Consider the following 19,664-nt stretch of genomic DNA (forward strand, 5'->3'; position numbering starts at 1 on the left):
ATGAAAGGGGTTAACAGGCTCAAACCACCCTGGTAGACACAGTGCAGTGCATAATGAGCAGAGAATTCTTTTCCTTCTAACTTCTAAATGCCTGCAGCAATTATGTTCTCTTTCTAATTATTCTCTTGCAAGTGTGTACATATGATTTTGTGTTGAAAGAACATTGCTAAGGGAGTAAAGAATTAATAGACACTTGCCCTTACAAAGGGAACTGTGGTTACTCTCTAAGGACACAGTTTAAATCTCTAATATTTCCAAGTACTGCTTTATTGTTTGTTTATACAATGCAATCACAAACTAAGTGGTCAAAGACTAGATATGGTTTCCATAACTAAACAGAAAATAAAACTAAGAAGAGCAAGCCTGTATCTATCACCAAGCTTAGGAAATGAAACAAACCCTCCCTCTGAAGTTTCCTGTGTGCATCTTCCCAAAGATTTTGCCTCTCTGTCCACTCTCTATGATAGCCACTAATCATGAATGTTTTATTAATCATTTTCTAGCACTTATTTACAATTTTGTTATATAGGCATATGTATCATCAAGCAATAATTTGTTTCCTTTTTCTGGTTTTAGCCTTTACATAATTAGAGTCAGACTAAGTGTATTATTTTATGATTTAATTTTGCACCCATTTAATTTAGACATTTATGTTATATAGACACCCATACACATGTGCACAAAAATATACATATAACTATTCAGTAAAATAAATGAATGTGTAAGCATATAATTTGTATTTGTTAATCTCTACAATTTTATATATATATGTAACTTTACACATCAAACAGTGCTGCCATAGATGGTGTTGTGAATGTTGTGCGTGTTTTTTGTATAGAATTGAGGTTCTCTAATAATGGATATCTGGATTTTATCATATGATTCCACTTTAGATTTACTAGCTCATGCAAAAAAGGTTTTCCGAAGCAATTATAGAAAACTCATACTATTAGCAATGCAAAGTGTATGCCAGTCTTTATACCTTGGCATTGCCATCTCATTTTCAAATAAGGATAGGCATTTTTGTTTGTTTAAGAAAGCTCGTATCACATTATGCCACCAAATGTCAAATTACCTAATGCGGTATAGCATTTCTTATCTTTGAAATCCTATGTTTTCCAAATGCTAAATTGACAGTCACTTAAATAAAACTCAACTCTGTTCTTTCTGCTGTCCTCTTCTCTTCTTGCCTAGTGTTCCCCTTGCATTAGTATGTGAAAAATATGAGTCTCTTGCTCTCGCACTCTCCTGTGTGTGTTACCACAATGCATAGAAAGAAATATGGCCTTGGAAAGGAAAGCATTCATCTGAGTCAGAGTTCTGCCTAGCCTTGGGCAAGTCACCTAAGTTTTCATTAGCTCACACAGTTCACAAAAGGAAAAGTAAGGGTAAATAACAAAGCCTATTCATAATAATCGCTGTTGCAAACAATGGAAATACTGTATTCACAAGCCTGGCAGAGTGCCTGGTACATTTCAGGCAGTTAATAAAAGGCAGATAATATTTTTATTATAGAGACTTCACATCCAAGATCTTAGTCCTCATTTCACCCTCCTACCTTTTTTGACGGTATCGTTTCTCTGCATCTGTTTTCATTAACCAGCTTGATTTTATCCCTCTACACATAACTTTGTAATTCAGTACATTTTTCACTTTGGATATTTTAAAATGTCATATATTCATAATTGGCATTTCTTTGAACTACAGTTTTGCAGACTAAATTCCAATATTATCACATTTGTCCATCTTATGCTGTTCACAGTAGATATTTTGTTAAGCTTAAAGTAATTGGCAAGAAAAATAATTCTCTGCTTAAACTGAGAAAAAATATCATGAATATGTTGTCATTTATGTCACTTTGAGAAAGTGGTGAAAAAAAGTTGTTAAGATTTACCCTTTGTGATTGCATAAATAATAAGCAATCTATTAAATGGTACATAAAATCAGGTCCTAAAGAAACAACTCCAAATTATAAACTGCCTGTGAATATAATGAACATGTGTTTGATCCAAATCATATATCTGTACCTGTGTCTATATGAAATATATTTAACTTTTAAGTTTTATTTAAACCTGAGTGTATGTGAAAAACAGGTAGGAAGGGTCATGGAAGGGATATCAGTAGAGAACTTAGATATCTCCTAGAAAATACTGCAACCATATTTTCCTAAGCCCAATACAGTGAGCTCAAGAGAATTTCAAAACAGACATTGGGGTTGAGTGAAGTTGCTCAGTCAGATCTGTCCAGTTTCTTCAATACCTATTTAGGTATAAGAAAGCAGTTGGCAAAGAATTATATAAGAACTTACCTACTCAATCTGTAAATTATTGTAGTAGATACTGTTCTGTGGTCTTGAGGATGTCAAGGCTGTATGTACTCTATGAAATAGTAGAAGAGAGTGGGATGATTAAAAAGTGGCAGAAGCAATCACTGTATGAAGACTTACATAGAAAATATTCAAATTAGATGTGTTGGAATTGCCAACGCTTGTGGAGGGAGCGCTTTTGGAGGATCAAAAAAAACTTGCATCAGCATTTGTCAAAATTTATCTTCTGTATATATATGTAAGGTTGGCAGGTAAAATAAGCTTATTAAGAACCACTCTAAATCATAACAAAGTGAACTACTGGCAATTCACAAATATTTAGTTAAGAATTCACAGTTAGTAACAACCGTTCCAAAAGCTGATTAATAAGATATTGCAATGTACTTAAAGTATAGTTTTCAAAAACATTTATATTACTGTTAGCTCACTTTCAACTTGGAAGAAAGGAAACATTTATAAGACAATATTGATACTTTCCATGGAAATGTGAGTTCAGGGATTGCATAAAAGTGAATTTTAATGGAATATTAGTTTTGACATAGTTCAAAAATAAATATTGTAATCAGAGTAAAAACTAACATCTGCAATAGAAAAATTAGTAGGAACTTGCTATTGTGTCCCCTAAAATTCATATGTTGAAGTCCTAAGCTCTAGTGTGACTATATTTGAAATACGGCCTTTAAGAGGTTATTAAAGTTAAATGAAGTCGTAAGGATGGATAACTAATTCTATGAGATCAATGTCCTTACAAGAGGAGAAGGAAAAAACAGAGTGCTTTCTCTCTCTGTGACCAGTGAGGACACAGCGAGAAGGAAATCACCTATAAGCAAGGAAGAGAGCCCTCAGCAGAAACAGAACATACTGTCAACTTGATGTTGAACTTCCCAGCCTCCAGAACCATGAGAAATAAATTTATGATGTTCTGTATTTTGTTATGGCATACCAAGCTTACTAATATAGAACTAAATTATAATATATAGAGAATAAAATAAAAATATTTTATGCTGGAAAGTGTTATAGAATTTAAATATTAATACTATGTACCATTAATGAATTTTAACAATGAGCCAGTCCTTACCTACCTAAGGTAACACCATTACCTTCCTCCCTTTCCTGCTAAAGAACCTGAAATACAGAGAAGACAACTAACTTGTCCAAAGTGAGTTGCACATTGTGGGATGTGTTGAACTAAGGTTCTATATCAGGCACTTTGGCTCAGAAATCTAGGTTTCTATCCAATTTTGCATGCTTAGAGTGAATGTGGGTCTTTATATTGTTCACATTATGAAACTATCCCCCAGTCATGCTTCTTTCACTTGAAATAATTTTTGGAATCATCTCTTGGCTTAATTAAAAAGAAAACTAGAGTAGTTTATGAGCCACATAAGAAAATGAGTTTCTTTACTTCTAAGTGATCACTTATTTGAAATACCAAATTAAATGTGTGACTAGTTTTCAAAATTTATATTTTTGATTAAGAACATAAACTAACCTAGGTTATGGGTGCTTTGGTAATTTCATAAGCAGTGTTCTCTCAATGCAGTTGGCAGATAAATGGTGTTTCTTAAATGTTAGTGTGGTATAAAGTAATCTAATTAGAAATTGGAAGATTTGAATTGTCCTGCATTCTTCTCACTAATTGTTCCTGTGATCTGAGCCCCATGTGTAAGCATTTCATTGTTGGTGGTGTTGTTGTTTTTATCTATAATCTTGCACTAATATTTGCTTTGTTTATTGCCACCATGTTGGGAATCTAAAGAGAAAAACAATTATTTCCATAAATTTTAGTGTTATGTTTGGGACATACTTTTTAAATCAAATAGTTAATCCTCTCCTTCGGGAAGGAGAAAGGTGAGGCACAAATGAATATTGACTTCCCTTAGTTACATTGTCAGAGGATGATTATAATTCAGAAATTTTCTTTTGTTCATTTGGTGCTTCTTCAGTAATTGAAAACATAACCAATTCATGCCTGAGTGCTGATCCACCATTTAATTTTTAGGGCACTTATAAGAAATGACAGCATGATTGATTGATTAATTGATAGATGGTTTTCCAGTAGTTGGTTTCCACTTAACCATTCCTCTTCTCTGAAAGAAAAGTCAAGAAGGAAGGGTCCTTAATTTAGGTAAAATGTTTCTACTTCTGTAATTCATTATATTTTCTTGTTATCAATGAGTCTATAAAGATACGTGCATCATCTCCTTGACTTTGTCCCAAACTGTGTCTTTCTTGGTAGGGCAGCCTATAGTTTCCTTTATATCCAGGAGTCTTTTTCAGTTTGTTTATTTATTGGATTCACAGGCATATTTCAGAAATATTGAGAGATCAGATCCAGACCACTGAAATAAAACAAATATCCCAATAAGGTGAGCACAAAAAAATCCTTTTTGTTTCCCACAGATAAAATTATGTTTATATTATACTGTAATTTATTATGTATGCAATAGTATTATGTCTAAAAATGTACATACAATATATATGTAATATAAATGCTAATAAGCATCTAAGCCTTCAATGAGTTGTGATCTTTTTGTTGGTGGAGGTTCTTGACTCATTGTTGATGGATGCTGACTGATCAAAGTGGTGATTGCTGAAAGCTGGCTGTGGCAATTTGTTAAAATAAGAAAACAATAAAGTTGGCCACATTGATCAACTCTTCCTTTCATGAAAGATTCCTCTGTAGCATATGATGCTATTTGATGAAATTTGATCTAAATTCGAATTTTTTCCAAATTGAAATCAATCTTCTCAAACTTGACTATTGCTTTGTCCACTAAGTTTATGAACTATTCTAACTCCTGTATTGTGATTTCACCAATGTTCATAGCATCTTTACCAGAAGTAGTTTCCTTCACAAGAAACCATTTTATTTGCTAATCCATAAAAAACAACTCTTCATCTGTTCAAGTTTTATCAGCAGATTTCAGCAATCCAGCCCCACATTCAGCTTCACTTCTAATTACAGTTTTCTTGCAGTTTCTACCACATCTGCAGTTACTTCCTCCACGGAAGTCTTGAACCCCTCAAAGTCATACAGAAGAGTTGGAATTAATTTCTTCCAAACTCCTGTTGATGTTGATATTTTGACCTCTTTTCATGGATCATGAATATTCTTGATGGCATTTAGAATGGTGAATCTTTTACAAAAGGCTTTCAATTGATTTTGCCCAGATCTATTAGAATAATCACTGTCTATGGCAACTATTGCTTTACAAAATGTATTTCTTAAATAATACTACTTGAAAGTGAAGATTACTCTTGAACTATGGGCTGCAGAATAAATGCTGACTTAGCAAGCATAGAAACAGCATTAATGTCCTTGTGTATCAGCAGTAATATTTTGGAAAAATATCTTGTTTTCTGAGCAACAGTTCTCAACAATGGGCTTAAAATATTTAGTAAATCAGGCTGTAAACAGATGAGCTGTCATCTCGGCTTTGTTGTTCCATTGATAGAGCACAGAGTAGAATTAAAATAGTTCTTAAAGGCCCTAGGATTTTCAGAATGGTAAATGAGCGCTGGCTTCAATTTAGTCACCAGCTGCATTAACCTCTAACAAGAGAGTCACCCTGTCCTTTGAAGCTCTGAATCCAGGCTTTGACTTTTCCTTTCTATTAAAATCCTAAAAGGCATCTTCTTCCACCAGCAGGCTAGTTCATCTACATTGAAAATCTGTCATCTAGTATAGCTAAATTTTTTGGATAACATACTGCAGCTTCTATATAAGCACTTACTGCCTTATCTTGCACTTTCATGTTATGAAGAGGGCTTCTCTTCTCAAACCTCATGAACCAACCTGTGCTAGCTTCATTTTTTAAAAATTTTTATTTATCTATCTTTTTTCTATAGCTTCTCACTTCTCTCAACCTTCATAGAATTGAAGAGAGTTAGAGTTTGGGCCTTGCTCTGGATTAGATTTTGGCTTAAGAGAATGTTGTAGCTGGTTTTATCTTCAATCTAACTCACTGAAACTTTTTCCGTATTAGCGATGAGGCTGTTTTGCATTCTTATTACTCACGTGTTCACTAGAGTAGCATTTTAAATTTTTTCAATAACTTTTCTTTTGCATTCACAACTTTGCTCACTGTTATCGCGAGGGTCCTAGCAGACTGTCTCAGCTTTCGGCAAGCCTTCTCCACTATGCTTCACCATTTTTAGCTTTTGATTTAAGTGAGAGATGTGGGACTTTTCACTTGAACATGTAAAGGCCATTTAAGGGTTATTAATTGGCTCAATTTCAGTATTGCTGTGTCTCAGGGAATAGGGAGCACCGAGGAGAGGAAGAAGGACAGGGAATGGCTTGTGGTTAGAACAGGGAGAAGAGCAGACAGAGAACAGACATTTATTAATTAAGTTCATCATCTTATGTGGTCACTGTTCATACAACCCCCAAACCAATCACAATAGTAACCTCAAAGGTCATTGATCATAGATCACAATAATAGATAAAATCACAGTGAAAATGTTTGAAACATTATGAGAATTACCAAATGTGACAGATGAACCTGAAGTAAGCACATGCCGTTGGAAAATTGGTGCTGATAGACTTGCTCAATGCAGGGCTGCCACAAACCATCAATTTGTAAAAAAAAAAAAAAAAAAAAAAAATTAACTTAAAATCCAAAAGTGCAATAAAATGAGCTGTGCCTGTGTTTTCTTTTACAAGTTTATGTAAGCTATTTCAATTCTTACACTGCTTAATGTGCTTAACTTTAAATTCTTTTGGCAAGAGTATAGCTTTAACTTGTTTGTTTACAACATCACCAAGAATATGCTGAGTAAGTTGTAGGCGTGATATTGCCAAAAATTTCTTGCCAAATAGAACCGACAATTCTTGTATATTCACATATTAGTATCCAAAAAGTGTGTTTATGAAAGAGGCTAGAATAGATTTAAAGTAATTCTATTTTCCCTTCATATGAGCTATTTTATTTATTCATAGAAATATCATGTTTGAAGCAAACAGAAACTTTCTTTGTAATCAATGATAGGCAAATCACACAAATTTCAGGAGCTCATTTGGGACCTAAAGAAAGTAAATCACAATAGTAAGTAGACATTAATGTGAAACCAGCTGACTACCCAGAGCAAACAATTGACATTATTACAATACAGATTTATGGGCTGAGAAAACGATTGGGAGTTCCCATTAAATGTTAGATCTATTTCACGAAGCCTTAATGTTATTAAATATTTGCAGTCTCTTTCAATATAGCTTGAACTTTTTATTTTAATGCTAGGAGAGTCAGGTATCTCTGTGACCTTACTTTGATTTGATTTAAGCATCAATACAAAAGCTTCATAGGCACATTGTGAAGTAAAGTGATTTATTTTTTTCATTATTACCTCTGGGAATTATGGAGCATCCTGGACGTAAATTCCAATGAGAACCCCATTCACTTGCACAGTAACGAAAAGTCAAGTCAATTCTAGAGACAAAAACCAGAATAGTAAAGTAAGGACGAAATTGAATTGCGTGTAACCATTAAATTATCCCTTTCAATGTAGAATTGTTATCTATAGATTTTTATCTGTACTAATGTTTATATAATTGTTTCACTTTAACTTTGAAAACTTTAGTAAATCGATGTTTCATAGTGATCCTATAAAGGTTACTCTGATTATGTAAATTTTAGTATCTACATTTATTCAAATTTTTTAAAAATAAAATTTAACAAAATGGTCAAATTGTCGACTATGTATTTTTGTTAAACTCCCTATGGCCTCGACTTAGATTTCTGGCATTCTGATTTTCATAACTGTCATGATCAGTCATAAGATTAACTGGGCTCCGTAAGTGTAATACAATTTATTCTTTTATGGGCCAGCTACCTTTCTTTAATATCAAGGCCATGGACTTCACCCCTAAACCCATTTAACTCTTTTTCAAATGAATGTCATCTCAAGGTTATGGGGAAGGCAATATTTATGAATCACAGCCAATCAGACCAAATGAAGCAGAAAGACTTAGAGTTCATGACTTCTAAAGAAACTGCCTCAAATAATTTATCCTTATGCCAATGAGCAAATTGTGTTATTCTAGTAGCCTAAGGACATCAAATGTCTCTATATAATTTAGCTCAAGACAGCTAATCTTGCTACCCAGAATGTTAACTTACATAATTTTCATATATTATTTTAGTTATGAATGAGGGGAAGTAGAACTACAAATGATCACTTCTGTCGAAAAGTATTTGAAATTATTCTGCTCTATTATTGGCATTATTCCACTCTATTACTGATGTATATTCCTAAGTGCTACATTGTCTTTTCCTCTTGTAAACAGTGAATTTACTTAAATATTTACCTGGCAAATATTTGAGATCTCATTGCATCTCAGTTTCTGTGCATTGAGCTTGGCCTACAAAAATGGAGGCCACATTTGTTCCCAGCCTAGCAGGGGAAATTGTTATATAAACAACTAACATCCATTCACTCACCAAAAACATGCATTGAGTTGCTTCGTTATTAGGCATTATTCAAGACACTAGAAATATAGCAATGAAGAAGCCTGAGAAAGGCCCTCTCCAGGGATTATATTTTAGTGTGAGGAAATAAACATAAAAATTTTAAGATATCTTTTTAGTATAAGCCACACATTGATACTTGAATAGCAAGAAGGAGTTGGCCAAGTAACGATCAGTGAGCAGAGCACCCTAGCAGAAGCCTTGGTTAGTGCAAAGGGCCTAAGGCAAGAAAAAATCCAGCATATTCAAAGAAGGGATTCTGTGTGGCTTGGGCAGAGCAGGTATGATGGTTAGTTTTAGGTGTAAACTTGAGTTAAAGAATAGCTAGTGAACCGGTAAAGTGCTGCTCTGGGTGGGCCTGTGAGGGTGACTCCGGAGGAGATTGGTGTGTGATTCAGCAGACCGAGTGGGGAAGATCTGCCCTCTATGAGGACAGGCACCATCAACCACTTGGGGCCCCAAATAGAACAAAAAAGGCAGAGAAAATGTGATTTCCTCTCTCTCTATTGGAGCTGAGACAATCTTATTCTCCCATCCTTGGATGTCAGAACTCCAAGACTTTAGGGTTTGCACTAGTACCCCCTCAAACCCATTCTGATTCTCAGGACTTTGGCCTTGGACTGAAAGGCACACCATCAGCTTCCCCGGTTCTGAGAAGACCTTTGGAATTGGACTAAGCCACACCCGCAGCATCCCAGGGGCTTCAGTTTGCAGACAGCCTTTTGTAAGACTTCTCAGCCTCCATAATCAAGTGAGTCAATTTCCCTAAATATCCTCTCATGTATCTACATCTATGTATGTACGTATGTGTCTATCTATTGTATTGGTCAATCTCTCTAGAGAACCCTAACTAATATAGCAGGTGAGGGTGAAATAAAGTGGGGGAAGTTGGCAGAGGGCACATCAGAAAGCTTGAAAATGTTAATACAACTTCAAGTAGAGGCTCTTAAAATACTTTAAAATAGGGAATAAAATGATTGGCTTGTATTTTCCAAAGATGATTTTGGTGGCTGGTAGAGAATCGTATGAATAGTGGCCAGAGAATAAGCAGGGAAACTCTTCCATTTTCCAAGCAAGACATAACAATGCGTGGATAATGATATACATTGGAAAGTGATGGGTTTTGCATGTTGTGCTCATTGAGAAGATGTAGGTTTGTAAGGTAAAGGAAAAGTTTTAAAAAGTCATATGATATTTTTTCAGGTTGGTGGTATTATAAGAAAGGGACAATTAATGCTATATGAAGAAAATAAAAACACAGCTCCCAGAGAACATGACAACTGGACCAGTGGAAATTCAGCAGTAGCCAAAAAATTAGATGTTAAATTATATGAATGGGAATGAGCCAATGATGTAGGTATCATGATCAAATAATTATGGGTGCTTTGGTGTGATTAGGGCAAAGAAGTAGAGGAGAATTAGAAAAACAAGATAACGTAAACAGAGTAGGATTGTGTTAAGAAGTTTGGACATATCCTATAGGAAACAGAAATATAGGAGATACGTGTTTTAAGATTATTACAGTAATACATGACAAAATAGTGTTAGATTTTCTGAAATCACTTGCTATTTTCAAAGGTATTTTGTATATACTATCACATTGGTTCTCACCGTGAGCTGAAGCAAAAAAGTAATATCATCTCTCTCAATGAAGGTGAGCAAAAGAAAATTTGTCATGGAGGCTGGCAAAACGATCATGAACTTCAGGGCAAAATTTAATAGAGTGGATCCATATCAGAGAAATGAAGATATGGTTTCACTGCATGACCGTTGGCTGCAAATCATCAAAATTAGGGATATTTTGTTACCACTTTCTTTATTGTTTATTTTTTCTCTCTGCTCCTCTCCCTGCATATGGTTGTTATTCAATGTATTTGTTAAATTCATTATTTTTTTCTGAAAAGAATGAATAAAGAGAAATAAAAGATTTTATTTGCAGAAATTACATAAAAGGCAGTCCTCAGTTAAATCTTCCTGATTAATAGGTTGACTGTAAGTCACCGGGGCCTGAAACAGTATGTGTTTTGAGCACTCCCTCTTGAATTTCTGATTCAACTGTATTGGGGTGGATCATATTAAAAATGTTTCATGTTCTACTCTGAGGCACTCATCCTGAGCACCAGAGACCTAAGCAGAATGGGACTAATTAGTGGGGAGAGAATCAGCAAACTGAGTTTACCAGGTAAAAATAAAATGATTTGCTCCTTTACAAGGACTTAAGCCTTTGGAAACTGGAAAGTAAAAATGTTATTTCCAAGTCTCATAAACTAGCACGTTTAGAACTCTTGATGGCCCAACCAAGAGTCTGGGTCCCTCTTGGTTCTAATTCAGTTTAAAGCAGTCTGCAATTGCCTCATGTTGGCTGTGGTCAGTGTCAAGACGGCCACTTGCAGATAAAGATTTGCAGATCAATTAATGAAAATTTGAAAAAAAAAAAAAAGAAGAAGAAAAGCTTAAATATCATCCCAGAAAGATTTAAAAACTTGCCCAGCCACATTAGTGGTTATTGAAAATATTGGAACTAGGACTTAGCTTATATAGCTCTATATAACTTGGAAGTTTGAATTAGCTTAACCTTTACTGCTTGCACTCCTCTCTGCTCCGTGCCATGATTCTGGATTGCTTGTAATTCCTCTCCACACACACGACACTACTTCACAGCCTTCTAATTTGCTTCATGCTATCCTCAGTCCCTGAAGTATCCTTTCCACTAATCCTCCTCATAGCTAACTACTATTCAGTTCTCTGGCAATTTAGCCAAAACGTCTGCTTCTCCAGGCATTCTTTTTTTTTTTTTTTTTTTTTTCTAAGGCGGACTCTCACTCTGACGCCCAGGCTGGAGTGCAGTGGCGGGATCTCGGCTCACTGCAAGCTCCGCCTCCCGGGTTCACGCCATTCTCCTGCCTCAGCCTCCGGAGTAGCTGGGACTACAGGCGCCCGCCATCACGCCCGGCCAATTTTTTTGTATTTTTAATAGAGACGGGGTTTCACCTTGTTAGCCAGGATGGTCTCAATCTCCTGACCTCGTGATATGCCTACCTCGGCCTCCTGAAGTGCTGGGATTACATTCTCCAGGCATTCTTACCTGACGACCACTCCTCCTGACAGAGAAAGTGCTCACAGCCTGTCCTTGTGTAACTCCTGAGCATACCTCTACCATCAAGGTATGTTATTTTATTTATGTATTGAGCTATGACGGTTAACACTGAGTGTCAACTTGAATGGATTGGAGGATGCAAAGTATTGTTCCTGGGGGTGTCTGTGAGGGTGTTGCCAAAGGAGATAAACATTTGAGTCAGTGGACTGGGAGAGGCAGACCCACCCTCAATCTGGGTGGGCATCATATAATCAGCTTCAGACAGCTAGAATGAAAGCAGGCGGGGGAACTTGGAAGGACTAGACCGGCTGACTCTTCCAGCCTCCATCTTTCTCCCGTGCTGGATGCTTGCCGCCCTCAAACATCAGACTCCAAGTTTTTCAGCTTTCGGACTCTGGGACCTACACCAGTGGTTTGCCAGAGGCTCTTGGGCCTTTGGCCACAGACTGAAGGTGCACTGTCAGCTTCCCTACTTTTGAGGTTTGGGGATGCTGCCTGGCTTTCTTGCTCCTCAGTTTGCAGACTGGCCTATTGTGGGACTTCACCTTGTGATCCTTTGAGTCAAAACTCCTTAATTAACTCCAGTTCATATATACATCTATCCTAATATTCCTGTCCCTCTAGAGAAGTCTAATACATGAGTTCCCTCATTAAACTCTCAGTTTCTAGATGAGTGTTGTATTGGCTATTCTCAACCCAGAACTTAACACATAGGAAATGATCAATGATTTATGATTATTGTTATTGTGTGTGTGCTTGTATGAGTGAATTAATCTGAGCCCTATCTTTTGGTTCATTCTTGGGTTCTTCTTGCTTAAAATGTAAAATTTCCTGTCAGATGAATTGCCAAGAAAAAGAAACAGCAACAATAGCAGTAACAATTTGAAGCTGAAGAAGTTGTACTATACAGAATCTCTGCTATAAGTAGATATTACTAACTCTTATTTTTTTCTCACTGAATTTCATAGTAACTGACCAAAGAGGAATAAATTTTCATTGATACACTCAATATGCTTTGATGATTGAGACTTTTAACCATTGCATTTAGGAAGATAAACAACATTTATGTCCACTAAATGAAGGAAAACACACCAGTTTGTCAATTTGTTCCAAGAGACTCTAATGAGACCATGCTCCCTAATCATCTGATGATCCTAAGAGAGGAAGCGCAATCTGCGCCATTTTGCTGTTCTGTCTGGGCAATTTACTGTATTTTATTCCCTGCCTGTGAAAAGGAGTACTTTTGTCCTGTGCTTATGCAGCACTTTGTAGCATCTGGTGCTTGTTAGAGAAAATGTTTTAGTTTCTTTTTCCTTTTCTCCTTTCTTTAAAGTGATCATCACCCGTGTAAGGAAGGACTTTTCAGGGTTACCTTGTAGCTGCTGAAAGGGAAGTGGATAGTTACTATTGCCTGGAGATGAGGTTAGCACAGAGAATTTTCTTCACATGTTTTCCATAGGGTATAACTTTACAGAAAAGCTGACTTATTACCAGTTGTAAAAATGTTTTAAGGGCTCTTTTGGAATAATTGTAGCCTTACATTGTGCGATTTTAATATTGCTGAAAAGCTAAAGAATATATTTTGTGTATATAGCTGAAATTGTATGTATGAATATAATACATTAAAGGATTTACTAATGTGTTTATTAATGAATGTATGATTTCTGCCTGTCAGAGTAGCATTAAAAACTATCAGAGCTATTGGGGTAACCACCTTAGTGAACTTCATCCCCACAGCTAATCATGTACTATAGATAACATTAAGTCTTTTCTTAACATCACCATTACCATCCTAACATCAGCAGCCTAAATAAAACCTATATGAAATTACTGACCTGTTCATCCAACTGTTCCCCTGTATACAACTTGTCCTCTTCAATGTTCCACCGAGTACCACTGCATTTACTTACTTACTTTTTAAGACATTTTTATCGAGATATAATTCACAAGCCATAAAATGGCTTCAACCAGTTAAAGTATTAAATGTAATGGTTTTTAGTATATACAGAGTTGTACAACCGTAAGCAAAAACTAAGTTAAAAATATTTTCATCACCCTTTCCTCTGCCAAAGTAACCATTAGCCATCATTCCCCATTGACCCGCCCTCAGACATTGTCATTCACAATTATTTATCTTCTTATAGATTTGCCTATTCTAGACATTTTATATAGATCTATTTCAACAACGTGTCGCTTTTTAAATAACTAGCTTCTTTCACTTAGTATAACATTTTCATAGTACATCTATACTGAGGCATATATTAATAATACTTCATTTTTATTACTAAAGAATACGCCATTGTTTGGATATACAATATTGCATTTATCTATTCATAAGTTTTCAGACATTTGGGTAGTTTCCACCTTTTAATTATTATAAATAATGCCAATATGAATATTCACTTCAAGTTTTTGTTTGGACATATGTTTGCATGTCTCTTGCATGTACAATTAGGGGTGAAAATAATTGGTTATATGATAGGCAACTCTATGTTTAACAAGCTGAGAAACCTTCAAACCATTTTTCAAAACAACTACATTATTTTATATTCCCAATGGACATGTATAACTCCACCACTTTTTATTATTTTTCTTTTTGAATTATAGTCATCTTAATGAGTGCAATGGTATCTCATTGTGGTTTTGATTGGGGTTACCTAATTAATGATGTTGAGCACATTTTCATATGCTTATTGATAATTTATATATTTTCTTTGGATAAATGTCTACTAATATTATTTGGTAATCCTTTTCTTAGTTTTCTTAATGATTTTCTTAATTGTAATATTACTGTATAATATTTCTTTTTATTATTGAGTTGGAATTTTTTATTTTATTTTATTTTTTGAGATGGAGTCTCATTCTGTGGCCCAGGCTGGAGCAGTGGGCACAATCTCCTCTGACTGCAACTTCAGCCTTCCGGGTTCAAGCAGTTCTCCTGCCTCATCCTCCTGAGTAGCTGGGATTACAGGCGCATGCCAGTACGCCCAGCTAATTTTTGTATTTTCAGTAGAGACGAGGTTTCACCATGTTGGTCAGGCCGGTTTTGATCTCCTGACCTCGTGATCCGCCTGCCTCAGCCTCCTAAAGTGCTGGTATTACAGGCTTGAGCCACCGCGCCCAGACTGGAAAATATTTGTATATTTATTCTAGATAAAATCTTCTTTTCAGATATATAATTTGAAGACATTTTCTTCCATTCTGTGGGTTGACTTTTCACTTACTTCATGATGTCCTTTGAAACACAAAAGTTTTATCATTGGTGAAATCCAAATTACCAACTTTTTTTGTTTCTTAGGTTTTGGTGTCCTATCTAAGAAACCATTGCCTAATTCAGGCTCGCAGAGATTTAATCCTACCTTTCTTTTATAAGTTTATAATTTTAGCTCTTCTATTTTGTCCATGAGAAATTTTGTATGAATTCTTGAATCTAGGTTGAGAATGAAGTCTGACTTCATTCTTTTGCATGTGTGTATCTGTTCGTCCCAGCACTCACTGTCGAAAAGAAAATTGTGTCCCCATTGAATTTTCTTGGCAATCTTGTCAAAATTGGATAAACATAAAAGTATGGGCTTATTTCTAGACTCTCAATTTTATTCCTTTGTTCTCTATGTCTATTCTTATGCTTAGACCATGCTGTCTTGATTACTGCACTAAGAAGTAAATTGTGAAATTGGAAATGTGAATCCTCTAAATTTGTTTCTCCTTCTCAAGAGGTTTTGTCTATTCTAAGTTCCTTGCATTATGTGATCATCTTGACAATTTCTGCCAAAAAAAAAATCCAACTGTGATTTTGGTAGAGATTGTGTTAAATATGTGGTTCAATTTGGGGAGTATTGTCATCTTAACAATAACAAATAATCTGATCTATGATGAAGAGACAACTTTAGATTTACTTATGTCCTCTGTAATATAATTAAATTATATTTTGAATTTCACAGTGAATGAATATTTCACTTATTTTGATAAGTTTATTCCCAAGGAATTTATTTTTTCTTAATTTTACTGTAAATTAAATGTTCTTAATTACATCTTCAGATTATTCATTGCTAGTATGCAATTGATTTTTGCACATGATACATCCATTACTGAAAGTGGGATATGAAAGTATTCAGCGGTGATCTTGAATTGTATATTTTTCTTTTGATTTATGCCCATTTTTGCTTCATGTATTAACAAGTTGTGTTGTAGCACCAAATACATTCATAATACTTGTGTTTTTCTGATGCATTGAAAATGTTATCATTATAATATGTTCATATTTGTCTCCATAACAATTTTTGTCTTAAAGGATATTTTGCCTTTATTAGTATAACCACTATTACTCTTTTGCTCTTTTGGTTATTGTTGACCAGGTACTTTTTTCCATTTGGTTACTTTGAACCTATTTGTGTCTTTCAACCTAATTTTTATCTCTTGTGGAGAACATACAACATATAGTAGGATCATTTCTTAAATCTGTTAATTTCTGCCTCTCTGCTTTTGGTTGGAAGTTTTAAGCAATTAACATATAATGTAATTACTTTTGTCTTGTTGCTATTTATAGTCTATAGTCTATATTTTCATGTGTTTATTTTTATATTTCTCATTACTGCCTTCTTTTGTGCTAAATATATAAATTCTAGTATATCATTTTGATTCAATTTTATTGTTTTTAAGTTAATTGTCTTAGTGGTTTGCCTACGGATTATCACTACCATCTTAATTTAGAATAATCTTGTTCAAATCTTCTAAACTTCATTTCAATACTATACAAAAGCTTTATAGCAATATGGTCCTTTCCTTTCCTCTTCTTATACATTATAATTGTTCATTTACATGCTAATATATTATAATCCCATCCGTATTAGTCATAGCTCTGTAGATAAAGAGAATTAATAGGAGATGTGTATCTTCTACTGAATATATAAAGAGGTTTCTTATAAGCTATTGGCTCATGCAATTGTAGAAGTTGAGAAGTCCCAGAATCTGCCTTCTGTGAGCTGGAGATCCAGGAAAGCTGGTTCAAAGCCTGAGAACCAGAGAGAAGATTATACAGATTCTAGCCTATATTTGAAGGCCTGAGAATCAGGAGTTCTCAGAGCAGGAGAAGATCACTGTCATACCTCAAACAGTCTGGCCATTAGTTTAACATTCCTCCACCTTTTCATTCTATTTGAGCCCTGAAGAAATGGGACGAGGCCCACCACACTGGAGAGGTCCATCTACTTTACTCTGTCCACTAATTCAAATGTTAGTGTCCTCTAGATGCACCCTCATAGACACACTCAGAGATAATGTTTAACCAGCTATCTGAGAATCCTGTGACCCAGTAAAGTTGACATATAAAACTAACCATCACATTATTCAAATAAGTTTATAACCATTGCATTATATAATATTTTAAAATAATATGAGAAAAGATTTATAAACAAGAATCCATTGCACTTTTATATTCACTTTTATATAACTTTTATAGTTGCCTTACCTGAGTTATTACCTTTGCCTTTACCTGATTCTTTATTACCTTTTGTTTACTCATGTTATTATTCAGTGACTTTTAATTTAAAACTGAATGACTCCCATTAGATGGTTTTTGTGGGTATTCTACTAACAATGAACTCTCTTTTTTAATTTAATAATTTCTTAATTTGTTTTTTATTTTGAAAGGTTCATTTTACTGGATATAACATTGTTGGTTGACTGTTTCATTCCCTTTGAGTGTGTTTTAAGACTGCCTCCTGGCATCCATTGTTTCTGATGGAAATTCAGCTGTTAATTTCATTGAGGATTCCCTGTATGTGACCAGTTTAGAATTTATATTTATCCTGTTTTGTTTTTGTTCTTTTTTTTTCTGCTTTTGAGATTCTTCTTTTAGTTTTAGCTTTCAGCAGCTTAAATATGATGTGTCTATATCTAGGGGTGGATCTCTTTGAGTTTATCCTATTTTGAATTTATCAAGAGTCTTGGTGGCAGAGATTAATATTTTTCATCACATTTAGGATGGTTTCAGCCATAATGTATCCACATATTATTTATTTCTCTCTCTCCTTTCAAGCTGAGATTCCTATTATGCATTTGTTAGTACAGTTGATCGTGCCCTACAAATCTCTTAGGTGCTGTTCACCTTTACAGTTATTTTTCTTTCTGCATATTATTCTGGATTATCTCAACTGTCCTATCTTCATGTTCATGGATTCTTTCTTCTGCCAGCTCCAAATAACTTTTGAACATCTTCAGTGAATTTTAATGTAATTATTGTTCTTCTTAATTCCAGAGTTTTATTTCACCCCTCTTTTGTTTAAATAATTCGTATCTCTTTATTGTTGCTCTGTATTTGGTGATACATTATAAAGATTTTTTAAAAAGTTTAAACAATTTTTCAGTTCTTTTTTTAATTACTTAATTTATTTGTTAACTTCTATTTTAGTATCAGAGGTGTATGTGTAGGTTTGTTATACAGGCAAATTGTGTGCCATGGGGGTTTGGTGTACAGATTATTTTGTCACCCAGGTAATAATCACACACCCAATAGGTAGTTTTAAGATCCTCACCCTCCTCCCAACCTCTACCCTCTGCTACATCCTGATGTCTCCTGTTCCCTTCTTTGTTGATGTTATTTGGATTTGTGTCTCCACCTAGATCACATGTCAAATTGTAATCCCCATTGTTGCAGGTAGGGCCTGGTGGGAGGTGATTGGATCATGGGGTTACATCCTTCATAAATGGTTTAACACCAACCCCTTGGTGCTGTCTTGTGATAGAGCTCTCACAAGATCTGGTTATTTAAATGTGTTTAGCACCTCTCGATTCCTCTCTTCGTCCTGCTCCAGTCATGTAAAGTGCTGGCTCTACCTTTGCCTTCCACCAGGATTGTAAGTTTCCTGAGGCAAGAAGCAGAATGCCAGAAGCAGATGCCAGAATCATGCTTCCTGTACAGCCTGCAGAACAATGAGCCATTTAAACCTCTTCTTTTTATAAGTTACCCAGTCTCAGGAGTTCCTTGTAGCAATGTGAGAATGCGCTAATACATTTGTGTCCATGGATACTCAATGTTTAGGTCCCACTTGCAAGTGAGAACCTGCAGTATTTGGGTTTCTGTCCCTGCGCTGGTTCACTTAAGATAATGGCCTCCAGCTCCATCCATGTTGCTGCAAATGACATAATCTCATTTTTTTTAAGGCTGCATAGTATTCTATGGTGTATATATATCACTTTTTATTTATCCAGTCTAGCAATGATAAACATTTAGGTTGATTCTGTGTCTCTAATATTGTGAATAGTGCTGCAGTAAGCATATACATGCATGTGTCTTTATGACAGAATTATTTATCTTCCTTTGGGTATATACCCAATATTGGGATTGCTGAGTCGAATGGTAATTCTGTTTTAAGTTCTTTGAGGAGTTGCCAAACTGCTTTCCACAATGGCTAAACTAATCTACATTCCCACCAGCAGTGTATAAGCATTCCCTTTTCTCTAAAACCTCGATAGCATCTGTTATTTTTTGACTTTTTAGTAATAACCATTCTAACTGGTGTGAGCTGGTATCTCATTGTTGTTTTGATTTTCATTTCTCTAATTAAGTAATGTTCAGCATTTTTTCATATGCTTGATGTCTGCATGTATCTTCTTTTCAGAGGTGTCTGTCCATGCACTTTTCCCACAATTTCATGGGATTGTTTGTTTTTTGCTTGCTAATTTGTTTAAGTTCCTTATAGATTCTGGACACTATACCATTGTTGGATGCATAATTTGCAAATATTTTCTTCCATTCTATAGGTTGTCTGTT

General features: G+C 35.0%; 1 protein-coding gene across 4 annotated transcripts in view; it reads left to right on the forward strand.

Annotated features, from left to right (window-relative positions):
• The window catches only part of CDH12 (cadherin 12), a 1,104,089-nt gene that overhangs the window by 199,180 nt on the left and 885,245 nt on the right, over positions 1–19,664 (forward strand). For 2 of the 4 annotated variants that reach the window (XM_055367892.2, XM_055367893.2), the window contains exon 1: positions 11,689–11,960. The exons of the other annotated variants lie outside the window; for them this stretch is intronic. The gene's annotated coding sequence lies outside the window, so the exon portion shown is untranslated. Of the gene's footprint in view, positions 1–11,688; positions 11,961–19,664 lie in introns of those variants that run through there. 4 annotated transcript variants of the gene reach the window in all.

The sequence above is a fragment of the Gorilla gorilla genome, chromosome 19 (genome assembly GCF_029281585.2).
Source record: "Gorilla gorilla gorilla isolate KB3781 chromosome 19, NHGRI_mGorGor1-v2.1_pri, whole genome shotgun sequence".
Lineage (NCBI taxonomy): Eukaryota > Metazoa > Chordata > Mammalia > Primates > Hominidae > Gorilla > Gorilla gorilla.